At 34.3% G+C, this 10,817-nt stretch overlaps 1 protein-coding gene across 1 annotated transcript in view; it reads right to left on the minus strand.

The window, feature by feature from the left end:
• robo1 (roundabout, axon guidance receptor, homolog 1 (Drosophila)) overlaps nt 1-10,817 on the minus strand; it is a 279,412-nt gene that overhangs the window by 123,081 nt on the left and 145,514 nt on the right. The window lies entirely within an intron of this gene.

The raw sequence follows: 10,817 nt of genomic DNA on the forward strand, positions 1-10,817 counted from the left end.
TAAATAAATAAATAAATAAAATAAAATAAAAAATATTTAAAATAACAACATAAACATATATAACAATAATAACAACATAAAAAATTTAAATAACAAAATAAACAAACCTCAAAAAAAAAAAAAATCCTCCATAACACTTATACAAGATAAAAAAAATTCCCAATCCCTTCTAATCAGTACATTAAATCCTCTATAACTACGCCTCAAACAGTTCTATAGACTGAAAGCAGCTAAACATCTTACAAAAACATATTTATACTAGCTTAAGAAAACCCGAGGCACATTCAACCCTCTACGCACACCTTGGCAATATAATCGCCATTGGCTAGTAAAATTCTGCGTGCTACATACTGCGCATCCATTGAGTACATGACATGATCCATTGAGCGCATCAAAATAGTACAGATCGTTTGACGGAGAGTGAAACTCTCAAGCGCTCAGTCAGCGTGTTTATCGAGTGAAAATCTGTGTTGAACGCCTCTCACACACATACTGGCGAGTAAAATCTAAGAATTTATTAGCCAATGGCAATTGTTAGACATTATTTAGTCGCCCAGAGTAAGATTTAGTCGCATATGCGAGTGATTTACTCGCAATGTAGAGGGTTGACATTACAGCACATTTAGCTCATAATTGTGCTCTCGGGATAAAGGCATCTGCCTGCTGTCTGGACCATTAGATGATGTGCTGCAATTTTGATTAATTTAAGAGCTCACTATGCTTTCAGTCCTCTGTGATTACTGACACATTTGAGATAAATGTAACTCTGACAGAGTAACTTTCACCTCTAATTTCATTGTGTTTGTCTCTGGTCCTTTCTTAAAAGCGCTTAGAGTCCATGTTCAGATTCCATTAGCGAACTCAGGCCGGTTCTGACAGTCTACTTGTCTGAGGATCACCTAGCAACGCTATTGTGTCCGTGTTCATTTGATGACCATAAACACATTTCATTAGCTCAACAGCATAAAACAGTTTGATTTTTGGCATGACACCAAGTTGTCTTTCATTATACTGGCACTATTATTTTATTTTTCAAATACAACGTGAATTGTTTGTGCAAATTCAAAACTGATGCATTAAGTATCATGAGCTAACAATGATTTGTACAACATTTATTAATCTAGATTAAAGGTCATTGGTCAACATAATTAGTTCTGACACTCGAGTTTTATTGGCTGAGTGACTATCATTATGAGTGAGTCATTGAATCATTCACTCACTGATTTGTTCAAAAACACAGATTCATTTATTAATGAATCAAGTGGCTCTCTTTATAAGTGAGTCACTGAATCATTCACCCATCAATCTGCTCAAAAACACTGATTCATTTATTAATGAATCAAGTGACTCTCTTTTTCAGCGAGTCAGTGAACCATTCACTCTTAGATTTGTTGAAAAACACTGATTATTTTATTAATTAATCAAGTGACCTTTTATGTGCGAGTCAGTGAATCATTCACTCATCGATTTGTTCAAAAACGCTGATTTATATGACTCTATATGAAAAAGTCAGTGAATAATTCACTCAAATGATTTGTTCAAAAACCGACTCATTGGTTAACAAATCAAGTTTCTGTCTTTATGAATGAGTTCACTTAAATGATTTGTTCAAAAACGCTGATTAATTCATGAATGAAACCAGCGATGGTCTCCTTCTCTTGCTTATGCGATATAGCTTAAAAACACTATTGTTAATCTACATCGTTCATATTGCATAAACAAATGTTAATTCGTATACAACTAGAAGTTTATACACAAAAATTTACAATTATTCTAGGTTAATTCATGATTTCAAATGCATTAAATAATATTACCAAATTAAATATTATTGTAAAGTGACAAAACCCAGCAATGGAAAAGATTCTACAACTTACAGTACAGCATTGTTGAATTTTAACTGGGTATCTGGTAACTGAGTTAGGAGTTTCAGCACGTGTCAGTGCTAACAATGAATAAGCTAGCTTGCAGTTGATTTTTGACTTTACCATAAACCGGGGAAACATAACAATGTTTGCGGGCTAATCACAGAGAGGTGCCGTCAGCAGTGTGGAGAGATCGTAGCACTCCATGATGGATACTTTCTTTCCCAGAGGGGTTCCAGTAAGGCTGTGGAAACCGGCCACGGTTTAGGGAGCTACATTCACGTTAACATTAACACACACACACACACACACACACGCACAGTTTCAGCTGAAAGATTTCCCCACGGGTCTAATCTATCTCAGTTTGGTCCACAAACACGTCTCCAGACAGTTTGCAGAGCATGAGAGAGGAAGATCTTCTAGTAAAAGAGTCTGTTTAGCTTAACGCTGACCAAGAACGATGCAGACCTGAATATGCTTCTTGCAAATGGTGTTGAATGCTTGCGTAAATAAATGTTAATATTTTGAATATTACTAAATAACATAAAACAGAAATATATAATATAAAACATTTTATTTTTTATTATTTTTATAAAAATATATTTCACATAAAATATTTATTCCATTTTAATAATAAAATAAAAAATAAAATGCATATATTTAATTGTATCGTTATATTAGCTTATAGTTCTTATTTGGATGCCAAAATTACATATTGATTCATTTAAATATGTTTTTAATATTATATAAAAAATACTATATAAAATAAAATGTACAAAAATAAAGTACAAAAATTAATACAATAAAATAAAAGCGTTTATTTCATCGTCCAGTTATATTTGCTTAAATTCTTTATTTAGATGGCAAATAAGGACAGAAGTAGAATTTAAAGAGCACAATGATTGTGGATTATATTAAATAATAGTCATGAGGCGAATACTGTGACTAGAATTTAAAGTGCACAATATTATATTAAATAATAGTGATCAGGGGAATATTTAATAATCGTGAAATTTTAAACAATGTGCAAAAAAAGTACATTACACCAGTAAAAACTTTTTTTTTGAGAGTTGAGTTAAACTTAGAAAACAGGGAAACAAAGCCCCACTATTTTGGATGAAAAAGTGATTGTATTTTATATCACGCTGTCATTTTTTATGGCTATGCACATAACAACTCATTGGGTTATGTGTCGAGGTGCTTCGTTAAAGAACGGACCCTCTGTTCCTGATCAGTTGCGGTTCAATCTCCACATCTTCTTCTAGTTAAGTCCTTCCTGACTGTCCATCACAATGGGCACAACTGCAGAAAAAGCCACAATGGTTCCTTGTTTCCCCGGCAGGCAGCAGTTGTCAGGCCAGCGGCTCCCATAGCGGCGATTAGACGACACCTCGGTGGGTCTGTGTTAATTCTTCATCCACTGCCAGTGGAAGGGATTACACAGCAGAGTGATGGAGCGGCCTTATCTCGCCTCACACTGATAGATCAGGTGCTAACACAAACCGCTGCTTCAACAGATCCACACCGAGGGAACGGACAGCGCTGATAGCGGAGCTGTTGGAACAAGCGGCACCGTGAGACAAACGTGCGACTCCAAAACATAAGCCCGTTTGTGTTTTAAAAATGTTCATTTGCTGTCTCCTGGCTCAAGTCTTGCTGCTTTAAGGTACTAAACAGCCTGAGGATTACGGCTCTAGACTTGGTCTGGACGTGAAGCAGGATGCAGTGGTTTTTTTCGGGTGGAAATGGGAGTACAATAGGTCCCTGGTTTTTGATTTCAGATTGATTGCAATCATGGCTGTCATGATTGTGACATTTTTGGCTTTGGCTTAAAATTAATTGTCATAGAATTACTTTCAATACATGACTGTTAATGATTGACACCTGCTATGCAAAAGAACAGTCACATTTATTGTTATTCTGTGAATTATTGCAGGCGAAATTCAGTCTTTTCAATAGGAATTTATATATTTATATTCAATTTATATTCAATAGGGGTTAGTTCACCCAAAAATAAAAATTCTGTTATTAATTACTCACCCTCCTGTCGTTGCAGAGTCAGCAAGCTCTCGGATTTCATCAAAAATATCTTAATTTGTGTTTCGAAGATGAACGATCTTATGGGTTTGGAACGACACGAGGGTGAGTAATTAACGACGGAATTTTCATTTTTGGGTGAGCTATCCCTTTAAGGTGAAAGATTTCCTGACACAGATTTGGTAAAAGATTCAAGTTGGCTGTGCTTCATACATGACTACACTATTAACAATAGACACTTTGAAAACTAAGAAAAGATTGCACAGAAGTAAAATGGCATGAATAATAATGTTTAAAATATAAATATATTTACAATGTTTAAATATTACTTATTTTATTTACTTGATTTGATTTTTTTTATTTATTGCCGCTTGGTCTTAGTTCACTTCCATAATCAAATGAATTGAAATATTACAACATAATATAAAAATATATTTTTTTAATATATGAAAAACAATATTTAAAAAAAATCTTATAAAACAACTTAAAATTAAATAAATGTGTATATCATTGCATTATAATATTCACAACAATTCCTTGTTTGGATGGTAACATGTGACTTTAAAATGCACAATAATTGTGATTCTCTAATATTATATATTAAAATTATTAATTCTAATTATTTCAATATTTCAATGTAATTTAAAAATATTATCTACAATGACGTGCACATGTGTATAATACTTAATCCTGAAGTACATTACATTGGTAAAAACTGCGACAATTTGTGACGCTTCACTTAGTTTAACTAAGGAAAACTTTGGCGTCATACTGTAAACTCTGTCATTCCCACAGCTAACAGCAGGGCTAGCGTGTCAGTCTGCTTAGCCTCCTCCAACAGTACGCTCTCACTGCCATCTGCTCTCCACAGCAGGAAGACAAAATGACCAAGAGACGATCTGCTAAAACAAGCAGACAGCTGAAACAACTCCAGTCTGAGGGCAAAAAAAGACCTCTTCCCAGAACAAAGCTGGCTTTAAGTACTCGATTCCCTAAGGGCCGGGAAATCGAAACTACTGGTTGAAAGCCCTTAATATTTCATAACAGTGTCATCTCCGACAGCAGATGAATAAAAACAGAGCAAAAGGGCCATACGTGAATCCCTAACAGTAGCTCTTTTGTGTATGTTAAGCTGTTCTACCAAAGCACTGCTATGATTCCTCTGGACAGAGGCGCTCAGTTCTCCAACAATCACGATGTCTAGCACACATTTCTCTTGTCTGTTATGACTCTTAATGCCCTAGAAGATTCAGAACAGACAAAACCGAGGGTTCAGGGGCTTAAACACAGAGAATAAACCAATTCATGACACTAAAACACATTTCGAAAAGTGTTTGCAATTCAAAAGTGAATTTCAAGTCACGTATGATAGGTTTCTGATATTTTAACTATAATGTCAACATTTAGGCCTACCATGCGGTTGTGCTGTGATATGTAGCAGAAAGCGTGTCCATACTGCGTGTGATTTATGCTAATACAGGATTAGCTAATCTTTTGCAATAAACAGTTTGCATTTATCCACTGTAGTATTGCATTTATCTAAAAGGCAATTTAGAAAGGTTTATACCCTCGGGCTTATCTGACCCCCTTATGAAATGAAATGCATAGATTCTCTGACAGTGGCGTAAGTGTTTGGGGAGTTTGTGTGGAGAGCAATAAATATCTTAATTTGTGTTCCGAAGATGAACGATCTTATGGGTTTGGAACGACACGAGGGTGAGTACTTAACGACGGAATTTTCATTTTTGGGTGAGCTATCCCTTTAAGGTGAAAGATTTCCTGACACAGATTTGGTAAAAGATTCAAGTTGGCTGTGCTTCATACATGACTACACTATTAACAATAGACACTTTGAAAACTAAGAAAAGATTGCACAGAAGTAAAATGGCATGAATAATAATGTTTAAAATATAAATATATTTACAATGTTTAAATATTACTTATTTTATTTACTTGATTTGATTTTTTTTATTTATTGCCGCTTGGTCTTAGTTCACTTCCATAATCAAATGAATTGAAATATTACAACATAATATAAAAATATATTTTTTTAATATATGAAAAACAATATTTAAAAAAAATCTTATAAAACAACTTAAAATTAAATAAATGTGTATATCATTGCATTATAATATTCACAACAATTCCTTGTTTGGATGGTAACATGTGACTTTAAAATGCACAATAATTGTGATTCTCTAATATTATATATTAAAATTATTAATTCTAATTATTTCAATATTTCAATGTAATTTAAAAATATTATCTACAATGACGTGCACATGTGTATAATACTTAATCCTGAAGTACATTACATTGGTAAAAACTGCGACAATTTGTGACGCTTCACTTAGTTTAACTAAGGAAAACTTTGGCGTCATACTGTAAACTCTGTCATTCCCACAGCTAACAGCAGGGCTAGCGTGTCAGTCTGCTTAGCCTCCTCCAACAGTACGCTCTCACTGCCATCTGCTCTCCACAGCAGGAAGACAAAATGACCAAGAGACGATCTGCTAAAACAAGCAGACAGCTGAAACAACTCCAGTCTGAGGGCAAAAAAAGACCTCTTCCCAGAACAAAGCTGGCTTTAAGTACTCGATTCCCTAAGGGCCGGGAAATCGAAACTACTGGTTGAAAGCCCTTAATATTTCATAACAGTGTCATCTCCGACAGCAGATGAATAAAAACAGAGCAAAAGGGCCATACGTGAATCCCTAACAGTAGCTCTTTTGTGTATGTTAAGCTGTTCTACCAAAGCACCGCTATGATTCCTCTGGACAGAGGCGCTCAGTTCTCCAACAATCACGATGTCTAGCACACATTTCTCTTGTCTGTTATGACTCTTAATGCCCTAGAAGATTCAGAACAGACAAAACCGAGGGTTCAGGGGCTTAAACACAGAGAATAAACCAATTCATGACACTAAAACACATTTCGAAAAGTGTTTGCAATTCAAAAGTGAATTTCAAGTCACGTATGATAGGTTTCTGATATTTTAACTATAATGTCAACATTTAGGCCTACCATGCGGTTGTGCTGTGATATGTAGCAGAAAGCGTGTCCATACTGCGTGTGATTTATGCTAATACAGGATTAGCTAATCTTTTGCAATAAACAGTTTGCATTTATCCACTGTAGTATTGCATTTATCTAAAAGGCAATTTAGAAAGGTTTATACCCTCGGGCTTATCTGACCCCCTTATGAAATGAAATGCATAGATTCTCTGACAGTGGCGTAAGTGTTTGGGGAGTTTGTGTGGAGAGCAATACTAAATATCCTAGCGGAGAGCAGCTATCCGATAAAGACCAATACTCAGACTGTGAGGGCAGAGCGCTGGAACAGCCAAACCAATCTTCCTCTCTAATCGCCAGTCAAATCCCCTTGTTTTCACACTGATATGCAATTCATTAGTACGCTAGAGTGAACTGAAACCCACTTTTCTCCAGCATTGAGGACTCATTGATTTACGCAAGGGCGGTTAACTCCGGCGGCTTATCAAAACTTATCATCTAATGAAATAAATTAATAAAGCGGGATCCTTAAGCAAATATCTGTCTACCGGAGATAAGATGGTATAAAGTGTGCGCTGGCTTGTGAATGAATGTAATGGTGGTCTCAAAGATGGTAATGTGATTGTAATGTAGTCCCTGGAGATGAACTCTGCGGGACTCATTTTCACCATCCAGTGATCACTGTCTGACCAAGCAATTACCTTCATCAAAACATTTATTACAGACATGGACACTCATGGATGCTTACAGGGTTACAACGATTTGAGTACAGGGGATGAATGGAAATATGCTGCCAGGTTTCTATCCATTGATTTACATGGCAAATCTGGTCTATCACACGTAAAAAAAAAAATTTTTTTAAAGTGCTCTCACTTGAGTAAATACATTTCTCATTTGGGAGGACGATATGCACAGTAACTATAATAAAATAATATATAATAAAATATACTAGTACATTCCTAGTGCATAAAAGTCATGTGACTGACTAATCAAAACTGAAGGTAATTTATTACATTTAATACAATTAAATATAATTTCTAAAATGCATTTATAAAAGCATTATAAAAAATAATAATATAATTTCTTATAATAATATACATAATTTATTAGTAGTATAATAATAATAATAATAATAATAGTATAATTTTTTTTTATATATTTATAAATGCTAATCAACTTTTACACTAAAACAAAAAAGAATTAAAATTAGAAATTAATTAATAAATAATAAATAAAATAAATAAATACATTTTATTATTCTAAAAATAATAAAAAATTATGAAAAAAAATTAATGTAACAATATAAATAATATTCATCAATTTAATAAATGTTAATATAAAAAAGTGCATGTTAAATACAATGTCCATTTCAATGAAAATTAATCTGCTTTTTCTTTTAAAAAATTTAAACAAAGCTTATAAATGGATGGCAACAGTGGATGCAGCATTTAATACATTTCCACACCATTTGTTCTGAATTTTTGTTCTCTTACTTACAGAATAAAGCTAATGCACCTGGAAAACATCTGAAGCTGTGCACGGACAGGTGATCTAGCCCTCCTAGGCAAAAAGTCAAAGTCCTGTCTATTCCCTTGAACTGCCGAACAGAGAGAGCCAAGTCCAACAACCAACAGACCACCCTGAGAAATGAGACAAAACCATTGATGTTGATATAGTAAATTAAGGCTCAAGACGAGTCTTCACACTCCATTTCAGGAAGCATCAGAGCCAGAGGGCAAATCTGGACTTCAAAGTCTCTCAGCATATGGTCCAAAAGAGCATTGAAGAGAAGTTATGTATGTGACAGTTAAAACTACACATCTATTATTCGCACATGTAAACTGTGGCCTGAAAGTGAGCTGGCACTTTCAAGCTTTTTAGTCAGGGTATGTAAAGCACACTGTGATCTGTCATGTGGAGTACTTACACAGCGCTGTGCTTGCCCAGGACTGTACTTATTTGCCAACAGCAAATAACAGTGTGTGCCCCATTTGTGCCATCTCCTCTGGGCAAACAAAACACCCTATCGCCGCAATGGCAGTATTTGGAGATCACTGGAGTGACCCGTCAAACAGACAGAGAGAAGGAATAATGACACAAATGTCACTTTGAAACTAAAATCACTTCTTACATACAATTTTGCCAAATGTCTCCGAGTATTACAGAAAATGAACACTGGTCACGGCCAATCACTGTCAACGCCCCTTAAAGGGACAGTTCACCCCAAAATCTAAATCCTTTACTCTCCCTCATGTCATTCCAAACCTGTATGACTTTGAAAACTAAATGTTCCAGAAGGAGTTTTCCATAGCAATGCCATAGAAGAACCATTTTGGGTTCCCTATAGAAGCTTTCATTGAACAATTCATACATTTTTTTGGGGGGGGGGATTTCTCAAAAGAAAGAAAGTCCTACAGGTTTGTGACATGAGGGTGAGTAAATAATGACAAATTTCATTTTTTCTGTATGTAATAGACAAAAATAAATAAATAATGAAAGAAAGAAGGAAGGAAGAAAGAAAGAAAGAAAGAAAGAAAGAAAGAAAGAAAGAAAGAAAGAAAGAAAGAAAGAAAAAGAAAGAAAGAAAGAAAGAAATGTTTGCAATAAAGTCAGAAAAAAATGTGTTTTGTAATGGTAAAAATGACAAAATCACAACAAAATTACTAAAATATTAACTAAAATTTAAATAAAAACAGGAACTATTTATATTTCTAAAAGAAAGAAAGAAAGAAAGAAAAAGAAAGAAAGAAAGAAAGAAATGTTTGCAATAAAGTCAGAAAAAAATGTGTTTTGTAATGGTAAAAATGACAAAATCACAACAAAATTACTAAAATATTAACTAAAATTTAAATAAAAACAGGAACTATTTATATTTCTATATTTTATATTATTATAAAAACTAATTCAAAATATTAATAAAAACTATAACAGTATCTCAGTATCACATATTTTTGATTCTTCATTTTGTTTTCTGACATACTCCAATTTTTATTTGTGTGTGTGTGTGAGAGAGAGAGAGAGAGTGCAATATCCCTTTAACATGGCTGTATGTTCAGCACATAGCATGAGATCTTTCTTGCTGTTTTCCTCCCCGTGTGGATCTGGTGTCAGACATTAAACCGTCTGCGGGTGCTGGCATTAGCTGGGTGTGCGCCAGGGACGCCAGAGGAGAGGGAGACACGGAGGACGGGTCTTCTGGGATGTGTCTCAGCTGGCAGACCCACAAAGACTCACCAAATACAGACAGACACACAAACACACATGCAAACATTCACATTCTTCGAGGCGCACACACAGAGTTGCCAGCTGTCAGACGTTCTTTCATCACACTACAAACCACCTGTCTTCTTATCTTCTCCATGCAAGCACAGCAAGCTTCTCAGCTTTTTTCCCTTCTCCTCTCTCTCACTCCCTCACTCCTGCTAACAAACTCATGTTCTAAAAATGCTTTCCAAACATTCCATTTTGGTTGGGGGAATATTAAAATGTACAGTTTCTACAGTTTAAAATGTTCTACTGCAAGTACAATAATGTTCCTACTGTTCGATCAACTTCATTTCTATTAAAGTCAACACAAAGCAGAATGCACAGCCCTCTTTAATCATGCAATGTGACATATTTCTGAGTGGAATGGGCTACTCAAAAAAATAAAACAAAAAAATTAAAAATGAGAATAGGTTGCAGAATCAGTAAGCATTTGGCTGAATCATGAAGTGTGAGCACATTTTATGTAAAATATTCATATTAAATATATATTGAATATAAATGTAAATATAAATATGTGTGTGTTTATATATATATATATATATATTTATAATTACTTTTGGTATATATGAGAAATACGTATATGATAAAATTATATACTTTTATCATATACGTATTTCTTATATATACCAAAAATAATTA

Source organism: Sinocyclocheilus rhinocerous, unplaced genomic scaffold, assembly GCF_001515625.1.
Source record: "Sinocyclocheilus rhinocerous isolate Xijiao unplaced genomic scaffold, SAMN03320098_v1.1 scaffold466, whole genome shotgun sequence".
Taxonomy (NCBI): domain Eukaryota; kingdom Metazoa; phylum Chordata; class Actinopteri; order Cypriniformes; family Cyprinidae; genus Sinocyclocheilus; species Sinocyclocheilus rhinocerous.